The 13,354-nt window shown below is 44.8% G+C and overlaps 1 pseudogene; it reads left to right on the top strand.

Annotated features, from left to right (window-relative positions):
- Positions 1-5,566: 5,566 nt before the first annotated feature.
- Positions 5,567-10,204, top strand: LOC147089994 (lysophosphatidic acid receptor 6-like; annotated as a pseudogene).
- The last annotated feature ends 3,150 nt before the right edge of the window (positions 10,205-13,354 follow it).

Genomic DNA, 13,354 nt, shown 5'->3' with positions numbered 1-13,354 from the left:
ATAAAATCCTGTCAGGCCTGGACAGACTAGATGCAGGAAGGATGTTTCTGATGGCCAGGGAGTCCAGAACCAGGGGTCATAGTCTAAGGATAAGGGGTAAGCCATTTAGGACTGAAATGAGGAGGAATTTCTTTACCCAGAGAGTGGTGAACCTGTGGAATTCTCTACCACAGAGGGCGGTGGAGGCCAGTTCATTAAATATATTCAAGAAAGAGTTGGATATATTTCTTAAGGCTAAAGGGATCAAGGGATATGGGGAGAAGGCAGGGACAAGGTACTGAATTAGGCCGATCAGCCATGATCTCATTGAAAGGCAGAGCAGGCTCGAAGGGCCGAATGGCCTACTCCTGCTCCTATCTTCTATGTTTCTATTTTTCTCGGCATCCTCCTCACAGCACACATGCACACCCAGCTTCGTGTCATAATTGAATTGCTTGGCATATTGTGACATAACGCATTCACGATGCTCCAGTGGCAACCTGATATAATGAATTACTTATACTTGGTGTAGCAGCGCAATACCAGGCTCGTGTTTCCACTGTATTTTCTACAATCAAACTCTCTGGCCTTGTGTGGCTCAAATCATTAGTGTTTAAATTCTGTATTATGATTAAATCCAGATTTAGTCTCCTAATCTGCACTCCCTGATGATACTCGTTTTGTCGCCTTTTGCTTTCAAAGTTGGTGAGGTCCTGGCCCGCGAACCACCCAGTGTTGGATCCGCGGAGTCAATTTCATTTCAATGATCACATGTGAAGACTCAGCTGTAGAGTGAGGGATCACGGGGCCACCACCAAACACAATTAAACACCCAGCATTAACTTCTGCTTCATAAGTGGAGGCAGCAGCCAAGGGGGTAAACTAAACAAATAAATGCACAGCCCGTGCACATCTGTTAAAATGTTTGACAATTTTTCAGTCTGGATAGTGATATCACTGTTTCTTTTCCTTTCCTGCTCACAGTGAACTTGGTGGCGATTTGTGATTCTGTCCCGTGGAAAGTGCGGACTCTCCAAATTCTGGGTTTTCTAACCAATTCATGGTACAGATGGGATATGTTTTATGGACACTCCTTGGACTGTAAATAGTTGTCCGCTTCAGTACAAACCCCCTTTGAAAGAAAACTTTCAATCAATCAACTGATGACATTGAATAACTATTATTGCAAATGTTTGATTAATTTATCAAATTAATAATTGATAGTGTTCATTTTCTCGCCTCACAAATCTTATTCCCTTCTCCTGGTTCCGAACCCTCATCCACTGGTTTATGCTGCCCCTTTTATCCCAGATACAGCTGTGACTTCTTTCCATCTGAGGAAGCTGCTCCGATCATGATGTCCATTTAGATTTCTGACAATATCAGTGCCCCACTCCTCTGGTCCAATATCCAGTAAACCCGTGCTCCCACCAAACTCACATCAGATGGAATCTCACATTCTGGACCCCGTGACATCTTTGCCTGACCAGTTCCCCTCCATCGTCTCATGCTGGTACATTCTGTGAGCACCATTTTGATGTCCTGGTTAGTAACTATCCCTCGCCGTTCTCGCTGGAACTCCCATCTCCCGTATTATGCTCTATTCATTTGTCTTTTGCTCACCCAATGACCAAGCTGTTGTTAATTTTACACTTGAATTGTAATTCCTTGCTCTCACAAGTAACAAGTCAATTTGTCATCCGTGGATGCAGAAGCAATGTTTTTAATTTCAGACAAGGTTCTGTCAATCACACCAGGCAGAGTTTGGGGATGGAAAAGGGAGCTTCACGAACTCTGAGCTGGGAAGGAATTATTCCCAGGTCCTGGTTGTTGATCCCTGTGCAGTGACCCTGCTGCCCCGGACAGGTAAATGCACCTCAGTGAGCCCACTGGAAAATTTTCCGCTCAAATGCTTACTGTCTGGGCTCAGTTGTGGTAATGGTCCATTGACTTTAATCAGTAATGCCTCTAAGCTTTTCCATTCTCTTTCTTACAGTTAATTTACTGGTGATTGTGATCTTGTCCCGATGAAAGTGCGGGCTCTCCACCTGCATCACTCGCTACCTGGTGTCCATGGCAATGGCGGATCTACTGATCATTATCATTGAAGTCATAATGTGTCGGATGAGTTATTATTAATTTCCGGGATCTTTCCTGGAGATCACCCCTGTGTGTCATGTTATTAAAGTCCTGTGTGTTGCAGCTATTAACTGTTCAGCCTGGTTAACAGTCACTTTCCCCTTTGATCGATTTGTCACCATTTGTTACCGGAACTTGAAAACAAAATATTGCACCGAGAGAACCGCGGCTCTGGTTATAGCAACAACCTGCATTCTGCTCTGTTTGAAAAACGTTCCGTTCTTCTTTACAGATGAACCTGGGGAGATAATCGATGATGTACCGATGGGTTGTTATATAAGACCAAGTTATTTTATTTCACCCGAATGGGTGGGATTTGACTGGTTTGATATGATTTTAACCGCATTGCTCCCATTCGCTTCAATCTTGTTGCTCAATACTCTGACCATCAGACACATTTTAGTGGCCAGTCTAGACAGTAAGGGACTGAGGGGTCAGAGCAAGGGAGCCAATAGCAATGACCCAGAGATGGAGAGCAGAAGAAAGTCTGTGATTCTACTCTTCACAATATCCGGCAGCTTCATACTTTTGTGGCTGGCACCTGTCATAGATATCTTCTTTTGTATTACTACAAAACATAATCTATCAGATTACAATGCCTCTTTAAGTACACTGTTAAATGTCAGATATATGCTTCAGCATTTAAAAAGCTCCATTTATGTGGTGCCTCAGACCAAGTTCAGAGAGCAGTTCAGGAGTGCAGTGAAATATCCAGTTACCTAAAAGTTAAATTAATGAAATAATGAAAGCAACTGAGCTCACCCCAAAGGTGATAGCGCGTTTTTCCAGTTCATTAATCGAATATTGGAATAGAGTATATGCATAATTTAAGTCATGACGTGGTAAGTGCAGCAAGCTTGGGTGAAAAAGGTACCTTTAGACCTATGGTTTTCAAAGCTCTCCATCACTGGGGGGTCTCCTCGCTTCATGTTTGGGTGCTTTGTCGACTAATTGATAGAGATTGATAGAGATTGATTGCTATTGTTGGTTTTATATAGGATATGGTCATATATCTTTAATACTCTTATGTCGAGGCACTGTAGAATATTATCATATATCCTTTATCTCTAATACAAGTTCGAGGACAAGGAAACACGGAATCGTCTGGGTAATGCTATTTATTGAATCAAGTCAATGAGATAATAAAAGATAATGGGACAATTATAGAGACGGGCAACTTTGCAGAGGCAGTAATACAAGGAGCCACCAGCAGAGGGAGATAGCAACATCGGTGAATGAGAGCAATGGGCAATACTGAGTACATCAGCTGAGCGAGGCAGACAAACACTATTATTGCGTATAGGTGCTGAAAAAGTGAGTCGCCAGCAGGGGAAGATAAATTAGGACGTTGAGTGATGCAGAGAGACACCATCAGAGGGAGATAGATAAAGGTGTAACTGAAATCAAACAGAAAACACTGGAAAGAATCAGCAGATCTGGCAGCTATTGTGGAGAGGGAAATAGATGAGGACTGGAATAAGTTGGAGATTTACCAGTTTATATGCAAGTACTGAGCCAGAGAAAGGCAGGATGATTAAATGACAAAATGGACGATGTTGCAAGGGAAAAGGGGGTGATAATGGGACAAGTAATGGGATGATCTCACAGTTCCCCGCATTACAATCCATCTTGCATTTACTCTGCCTATGCTGTTTTGCAATTTCCTGCTCCAATCTGCTCTACTTACTGTCCCTCTTAATCTAGTGTCATCTGCAAACTTGAATATACAAATCTCTATTCCTTTATCCAAGTCTTTAATAAATATGGTGAAAAGTTGACGCATTAGAACAGATCCCGGGGGAACACCACTCGTTGCATTCAAATTGGGGCTTCGGTAGCACAGTGGTTATGTTACTGGACTAGAAGCCTGGACTAATATTCTGGAGACATGAGCTCAAATCCCTTCACGGGGATTCAATTTCAATTAATTAAATAAATCTGGAATTAAAATGCTGGTATCAATAATGCCATCGTATAAACTCATCTGGTTCACTAATTTCCTTTAGTGGAAGGAAACCTGACGTCTTCACCCAGTCGGGCCAACATGTGACTCCAGGCCCAGAGCAATGTGGTTGACACTTAACTGCCATTTGAAATGTCTTAGCAAGTCATTCACTTGTGCCAAACCGCTACGAAAAACCATATAGAAAAATAGGAGCAGGAGTAGGCCATTTGCTCCTTCGAACCTGCTCCGCCAAATGTTGCTGCCCAGTTTCGCAGTGGGGCCCTTCCGCCTGTTTGGCAAACGTGATAACCACTACACAATGGAAACTCTGCTATAATAAGAGTAAATTCGATCTGGGCACCGGATTAGGATACGAAAAACGCACTCCCAGCCCAGTCAAACCCTGTCCTCATCACTAACATCTGCAGACTTGCACCAAACTTGTGAATGTTGTCCCAAGGACTAGTCATATTCACTGAATCATAACTTTCAACCAATGTCTCAGACTCCTCCATCCCCGTCCCTGAGTATGTCCTGAACCACCGGCAGGACAAAACCACCAGAGGTTGCAGTACAGTGTTATCCAATCAGGAAGGAGTGGTCCTGGGAGTACACAACAATGAATTCAGAGCCCACGAAGTCTCTTGGTAGCAGGTCAAACATGGGGAATGTAACCTCCTGCTGATTACAAACAATTGCCCTCATTCAGGTAATACATCTCCAACGTGGAAGAAATATTGGGGCTGCAAGGGCACAGAATAAACACTTGGTGGGGGACTTCAATGTGCATCACAAAGAGTGGCTCAGTAACAACACTACTGACCCTCCTGGCCGAGGGAGGGTTGAAAGATGTAGCTGATAGACTGGGGCTGCAGCAGAGAGATAGTTGGCGAGAGAATAAACACGAGGGGAAAATCTACTTGGCATCGTCCACACCAATCTACCTGTCGCAGATGCCTCTGTCCATTACTGATCTATAGTTAACTGGAAATGTTGTATTTCCCTTCTTGAATACAGGTATTACGTTAGCTATCCAACAGTCCTCTGGCACTACATCTTTTTACAACGAATAATTAAATATGTGTGGTCATGCCTCTGTTATCTCTGCCCTAGATTATAATAAAATGCGCGGATGTAATCCGTCCATACCAGGGGTTTTATCCTCTTTGAACTTGATTATTTAGTTTAATATTTCTCCTCTTTTTATTTTAAGTGTGGTTATAACAGTTCTAGTATCATCTTCTGATGCCATTTCCACCTGAACTGTCTCCACCGTAAATACAGAAGCAAAGAAATTAATTAATATTTCTGCCATTTCACCATCGATGCCTGTGATTTTAACCTCTCCATCCCTTAGTGGCCCTATTCCCATCCGAATTTTCTTTTTATTAATGCACCTGTAGAATATTTTACTATTTTGTTTTACATTCCGTGATAATTTAATTGCATATTTCCTCTTTGCTTTCTTAATTGGTTACTTGACTTTTCTCCTTGTCGCTTCATATGCTGCCATTCCATAAAGAGCGGCAGGAGACTGGATCTGTGTTAAACCAGCGGCAGGAGACTGGAGCTGCGTTAAAACAGCGGCAGGAGAGTGCAGCTGCGTTAAATCAGCGGCAGTGCGAGTCTCCGATTCAAAACCAGAGAGTGACGTCACAAGAGAGCAGGTAGGTGATTGGTTGCTGAGTATTACAGCTTTTTCTGCTCTCCAAATTAGTGAAGGGGATTAAATTAAGATTTGAGAAACTGTAACTTGCTAGTACTTATTAAATTAATAACTTAAACTGAATAAAATAATGCAGAAAGATTCAATAACTTTAGAGTAGTGATAATGGGAGACATCAACATAAAGTGGGATAATAACTACGTAAAGGGCAAAACAGGGGAGAATTCCTGAAATGTATACAAGATCTTTCTTGATCCGTATGTTTCCAGCCCAACCAGAAAGGAAGCAGTGTTGGATCTGGGAAATGGGGCAAGTGGAGCATGTTTCGGTGGAGAAGCATTTAGGAAACAGTGATCACGATATCATTCGGTGTAGAGTAGTTATGGAAAAGGAAAAGGAGCAATGAAATGTGAAAATTCTCAACTGGAGAAATTAATGGGACTGAAAGCGGATAATTCCCTGGACCTGATGGCTTACATCCTAGGGTTTTGAAAGAGTTGGCTATAGAGATAGTGGATGCATTGGTTGTCATTTTCCAAAATTCCATAGATTCTAGAATGGTTCCCGCGGATTGGAAGGAAGCAAATGTATCCATTCTATTTAGAAAAGGAGGGAGGGAGAAAAGAGGGAACTGCAGACCAGTTAGCCTGACATCAGTAGTAGGGAATTTGCTCGAATCTATTATTATGGACGTGGTTACAGGGCACTTAGAAAATAATAATAGGAGTGGGTGGAGTAAACACGAATTTATTAAGGAAAATCGTGTTTGACAAATCTGCTGGAGGATTTTGAGGTTGTAACTAGCAGAATAGATAAGGGGGAACCAGTGGATGTGGCATATTTGTATTTTCAGAAGGCATGCGATAAGGTGCCACACAAGAGGCTATTAAACAAAATTAGGGCTCATAGGATTGAGGTTAGGAATATAAGTTGTGAGGAGGGTGCAAGGAGGCTTCAAGGGCATGTAGACAGGCTAAGTGAGTGGGCAAGAACATGGCAAATGGAATATAATGTGGAGAAATGTAAAGGTATTCACTTTGTTAGGAAACATAGAAAAGCAGAGCATTTTTAAAATGGTGAGAGATTGGGAAATGTTGGTGTTCAGAGGGACCTGGGGGTCCTTGTACACGAATCACTGAAAGTTAACTTGCAGGTATAGCAAGAAATTAGGAAAGCAAATGGTATGTTGGCCTTTATTACAAGAGGATTTGTGTATAAGTGTAAAGAAGTCTTACTGCAATTATAAAGGGCCCTGTTGAATGTTCTGGTCTCCTTACCCAAGGAAGAATAGACTTGCCATAGAAAGAGTGGAACGAAGGCTCACCAGACTGGTTCCTGGGATGGGGGGGGGGGTGGTGGGCGGGATTGTCCTATGAGGAGAGATTGAGTAGACTAGGCCTATATTCCCTAGAGTTAGAATAATGAAAGGTGATCTCATTGAAACATACAAAATGACTACAGGGCTACCAGGGTAGATGCAGTGACGTTGTTTGCCCTGGCTGGGGAGTCAAGAACCAGGGGTCATAATCTCGGAATAAGGGATCGGCCATTTAGTCCTAAGATCAGGAGAAATTTCTTCACTCAGATGGTGGTGAATCTTTGGAATTCTCTACCGCAGAGGGCTGTGGAGGCTCGGTCGTTGAGTACATTCAGGACAGAGATCGATAGATTTTTGAATATTAAGGGAATCAAGGGATATGGGGATAATTCAGGAAAATGGAAATGAGGTAAATGATCAGCCATGATCTTATTGAATGGCGGAGCAGGCTCGAAGGGTCAAGTGGCCTACTCCTGCTCCTAATTCTTATGTTCTTATGTTCTTATGGAGACGGACTAATTTGAATGAGTTGAAAGGGTTCTGGCCCAGGTAGATTGAAATCAAAGACTGACAGGTAAAGCAGTACATCCACATTGAAAGACCATCAACAAGGAGATAGTTCGGGTACAGACTTGACACATTCCTACGAGAGATACAGAAAAGGCATCCAGAGCTAGAACTAAAATGAAACACAAAAAAGGATGCTTATAATAAATTTTAGGCTTACTATTCAGTAGAACACCAAGCAGAATACAAAAGTACAGAGAATAACTGGGAAGGAAAATAAGAGGGGGAAAGGGAGTGCAACAAAATCAAAGAGTGAAGTCACAGGAGAGCAGGTAGGTGATTGGTTGGTGAGTATTACAGCTCTTTCCTGCTCTCTAAGTTAGGGAAGGGGTTTAAATTAAGAGCTGAGAAAATGTAACTTGCTGGTACTTATTAAATTAATAACTTAAATTAAGTAAAATAATCAAACAATAAACCTAAAATATCAATTGAATAAAATCTTTAACTAATTAATAAATAAATAAAACAAGGTTAGCGATGGCAGGGCATGTGGTGTGTCGTAACTGCAGCATGTGGGAGTTTGTGGAGAGCATCACGATCCCGAGCAAACCAGAACTGCAGTAGAATAGGTAACACCAGGGTCAATATGTGACTCAGTGCTGATCAGTGAGATAAAGGTAGGAGTGTAAGGGTAGTACTGGGCACAATAGTAAAATCCGTGCTAATCAGTGTGATGGAGGTGTGAGTAGATTGGGTAGCACCAGGGGCAATAGATGACTCAGCGCTGATCAGTGAGGTGGAGGTGCGAGTGCAAGGGTAGTAGTAAGCTCAATAGTTAAAACAGTGCTAAACAGTGAGGTGAAGGTGTGAGTAGAATGGGTAGCACCAGGAGCAATAGGTGACTCAGCGCTGATCAGTGAGGTGGAGGTGCGAGTGTAAGGGTAGTACGAAGCTCAATAGGTGAATAGCTGCAGCGCATTGAGGTGAACACAGTGCAAAGGAAATAGCATTCGGTGAGTCACTGCTGATCAGAACAGTGAAGGTTTATTTAAGTGACATGTACCGAAATCGCAGGAATTTATCAGTGCTCAGTGCTTAGTGAAGGGGTCAAGTTGTGGTCATATACCTGGTCAGAGAACCGATTCACCACAGGCCAAAGTAACACATGCACTGAACAGAGTGGGAAAGGCGAGTTTTGTTTGTTCAGGATAAGAAATAAATGAAACACAACCCAATCAGTGAGAAGACGGAGAGAGACGGAGAGTGTGGACTCTGTAGCTAAGTAATATTACCAGTCAGCTATTCGCTAAAGGTGAGTCACGCTTGTTGAGATAATCTCCGGCCAGTACTGATAAAGACCTGAAAAGGTTGGTGCAAAGGTGGAAAATAACCATTTGATGATCTCGTCTCAAAACACTCTCCCATTTAATTAAACAGAAACATGAACTTTTATTTTAAAAAATTGTTGATAAATAATAACACACGATCTCTAGGACTCTGCACTTAATTTTTGTGAGTGATTGTTAAATTGTTCCCTATACTACAGCAGGGACAATTTTTCAAAATTAGTGCATTGGCGGTCATTTGTATCTACAGACACCAACAACACCCGTGAATCCGTGGTCGGTGTTAACTTCTAGTACTTCATGTTCCCCGTGGTTTATTCACTGTGTTCGTGTTCGGTATGGTGTCCAACTGCTGCGGCCTGTGGTACCTCTGCAGGAAAAACGATGCTTTCTTGACCAATGACGTGTTCATGGTTAAGCTGGCCATGATGGACCTTGTCTTTGCCACAACCCTTCTTTTCAAAGTTGCCTACCATAACTTGCAGAATAAGTGGGTCTTCTGGGACCTGGCGTGTAAAATCTCCGACTCCCTATTCTTTGTTAACATGAATGGCAGCACTTTGTTCCTCACCTGAATCTGTGCATATCGCCGTGGCCCATCCCATCACACCACTGCAGCTCCACAGACAGCGCCACCACCTGTTGGCCTGCTGCCTCATGTGGCCCGTTCTGTCCGTCAACTTGCTCTACTTGACCATCAGAGGTCCTCTGAGCAACAAGAACCAGAAATGATAGACCGCATGTCTGGAGAACTTCTCCTTCAGCTCCTGGAGCAAGTGCATTTCAAGTATCAGGATCGCGGCAGCATTCATTGCTTTCTTCATTCCATTGCTGGTTATCATGCTCTGATACCCGCTCATTGCCAGGATGCTGCTGGAACCCACCACCGGATAATGCATGGTGCTGGTGATGAAGAGGAATGCTCTCCGCACGGTGTTCATGGTGCTGGTGGCCTTTCTCCTTTGCTTTGGCCTGTGTTACCTCGTTCAACTCGTCCAGGGCCTCAGGCATAACCAGGTGCTGTCCAGCTGACGGCTCAACCAGTCCAGCTACTCGGCCTGGCAGATCACCACGGCACTGACCAGCCTCAACAGCTGCCTTGATCTGCTGATCCACTCCATTGCAGGCGATAAATTCAAGTGCCGAATGTTCTCTGTCGGGAGGAGGCTCTGTCTAATGTCAGCCTTCGCAGGAAAGGCACATCGAAGAGCAAGACTGGCTGTCAGCACTTGGAGCGACTGGTCACTGAGAACTCAGGAGCTGGGCTGATTTTTAAACAGTGCTGGGCTGCTTCTGGTCACTGAGATCACAGGGCTGGTCTGTTTCTGGTAACTGAGATGACAGGACTGGGATGCTTCTGGTCATGGAGATCACAGGAGTGGGCTGTTTATGGTCACTGACAACACAGGACAGGGCTGTTTCTGGTCACTAAGATCACAGGACTCGGTTGTTCCTCGACACTGAGATCACAGAAATGGGCTGATTCTGTTCACTGAGTTCACATGACTGGGTTGTTTCTGGTCACTTAGTTCACAGGACTGGGCTGTTTCTGGTCACTGAGATCACGGGATTGGGCTGTTTCTGGTCACTGACAAAACAGGACTGGGTTATTTCTGGTCTCTCAGATCACAGGATTGGGCTGTTTCTGGTCACTGAGATCACAGGACTGGGCTGTTTCTGGTCACTGAGATCACAGGACTGGGCTGTTTCTGGTCACTGAGATCACAGGACTGGGCTGTTTCTGGACACTGTGGTCACAGGACTGGGCTGTTTCTAGACACTGAGATCAGAGGACTGGGCTCTGTCTGGTCACTCAGATCACAAAACAGGGCTGTTTCTGGTCACTGAGATCACAGGACTGGGCTGTTTATGGTCACTGAGATCACAGGGCTGTGCTCTTTCTGGTCACTGAGATCACAGGACTGGGCTGTTTATGGTCACTGAGATCACAGGACTGGGCTATTTATGGTTACTGTGATCCCAGGACTAGGCTATTTCTGGTCACTGAGATCACAGGCCTGGGCTGCTAATGCTCACAGAGATCACATGACTGAGCTGTTTCTAGTCACTGAGATCACAGGCCTGGGCTGTTCCTCGTCACTGAGATCACAGGACTGGGCTGTTTCTAGTCACTGAGGTCACAGGACTGGGCTGTTTCTGGTCACTGGGATCTCAGGACTGGACTGTTTCTGGTCACTGAGATCACAGGACTGGGCTCTTTCTAAGCACTCAGATCACAAGATTGGGATGATTCTGGTCACTGACAACACAGGACTGGGCTGTTTCTGGTCACTGAGATCCCTGGACTGGGCTGTTTCTGGTCACTGTGATCACAGGACTGGGCTGTTTCTGGTCACTGAGATCACAGGACTTGGCTGTTTCTGGTCACTGAGATCACAGGACTGGGCTGTTTCTGATCACTGAAATCACTGGACTGGGCTGTTTCTGGTCACTAAGATCCCAGGACTGGGCTGATTCTAGTCACTGAGATCCCAGGACTGGGCTGTTTATTGTCAGGGATCACAGGACTGTTCTGTATCTGGTCACTGAGCTCACAGGACTGGGCTGTTTCTAGTCACTGAGATCACAGGACTGGGCTGATTCTGGTCACTGAGATCACAGGACTGGACTGTTTCTGGTCACTGAGATCACAGGACTGGTCTCTTTCTGGTCTCTGTGATCACAGGACTGGACTGTTTCTGGTCACGGAGATCCCAGGACTGTGCTGTTTCTGGTCACTGAGATCACAGGACTGGTCTGTTTCTGGTCACTGAGAGCACAGGACTGGGCTGTTTCTGGTCACTGAGATCACAGGACTGGGCTGTTTCTGGTCACTGAGATCACAGGACTGGGCTGCTTCTGGTCACTGAGATCACAAGACTGGGCTGTTTCTGGTCACTGAGATCACAGGACTGATCTGTTTCTGGTCTCTGTGATCACAGGACTGGACTGTTTCTGGTCACGGAGATCCCAGGACTGTGCTGTTTCTGGTCACTGAGATCACAGGACTGGGCTGTTTCTGGTCACTGAGAGCACAGGACTGGGCTGTTTCTGGTCACTGAGATCACAGGACTGGGCTGTTTATTGTCAGGGATCACAGGACTGTTCTGTATCTGGTCACTGAGCTCACAGGACTGGGCTGTTTCTGGTCACTGAGATCGCAGGACTGGGCTGTTTATGGTCACTGAGATCACAGGACTGGGCTGTTTCTGATCACTCAGATCACAGGACTGGGCTGTATCTGGTCACTGAGATCACAGGACTGTTCTGTATCTGGTCACTGAGCTCACAGGACTGGGCTGTTTCTGGTCACTCAGATCACAGGACTGGGCTGTATCTGGTCACTGAGATCACAGGACTGGGCTGTTTCTGGTCACTGAGCTCACAGGACTGGGCTGCCTCTGGTCACTCAGATCACAGGACTGGGCTGTATCTGGTCACTGAGACCACAGGACTGTTCTGTATCTGGTCACTGAGCTCACAGGACTGGGCTGTTTCTGGTCACTCAGATCACAGGACTGGGCTGTGTCTGGTCACTGAGATCACAGGACTGGGCTGTTTCTGGTCACTGAGATCACAGGACTGGGCTGTATCTGGTCACTGTGATCACAGGGCTGGACTGTTCTTGTCACTGAGATCACAGCATGTAATTTTTCTAGTCAGTGTCTTGAACTTGTCCAATTTGAAATAAATTTACAAATCGGATTGCAGTAACACTGAGCGGCAGCTAACACTGCAGTGCCTCCACTGGTGAGAGAGTGTACTATCAGCATTATTATAAAATATACACACATGTGCACACTTTCTCTCCCTCACACTCTCTCAAACGCACTTTCTAGCATGGATCACTAGTGTGTGGGCAAGTGTAGGTCCCTTGGCTGATTTCCCCACCTTTCTCCACCATCCCGTGTTGGATAGCAGATCCAAATTGAAGTAAGGTGGGAGGGAGATACTTGACCTTTATATTCAATCAATTCATGTTGAGTCTACAATTTTTCAGTTTATTAACACTTCATTTTTATTTCAGTAGAGGAGCTTCACACACAAGTTTTACTCAGTCTCTGAGCCACAGTGTTCCGCTAAGAAACTCCAATTGTGCAAAACCTACATAGAACCAACGGCTGGTTCACTGGACAGTCATTGCAGTCTGCACTTACTGGAGGTGGCATAGAGAGATCAGTGCTGGTATGCAATCCTCGGCATGAAGCGACTGCACAGGATGAACTCTGCACCTCTGTGCAGGGATTATAATTTATAATGCGGTCATCTGAAATCTTTACCATCTGTCAGAGCCGGACCTTCAGCCATTTCATTGACAGGGAGGACTCTGACGGTGGCTGTCACGGTGACCACGGGCTAGATATTTTATGTGACTGGGTAATTCCAAGCGGCAGCATAGAGTCATAAGTCATAGAGTCATAACGGCACAGAAGGAGGCCATTGGGCCCAACGAG

Source organism: Somniosus microcephalus, unplaced genomic scaffold, assembly GCF_052327205.1.
Source record: "Somniosus microcephalus isolate GS21.2 unplaced genomic scaffold, FLI_Smic_1.0 unresolved_chr4, whole genome shotgun sequence".
Lineage (NCBI taxonomy): Eukaryota > Metazoa > Chordata > Chondrichthyes > Squaliformes > Somniosidae > Somniosus > Somniosus microcephalus.
Note: the sequence above shows the minus strand (reverse complement) of the source record. Positions and strands in the feature narration are given on the sequence as shown.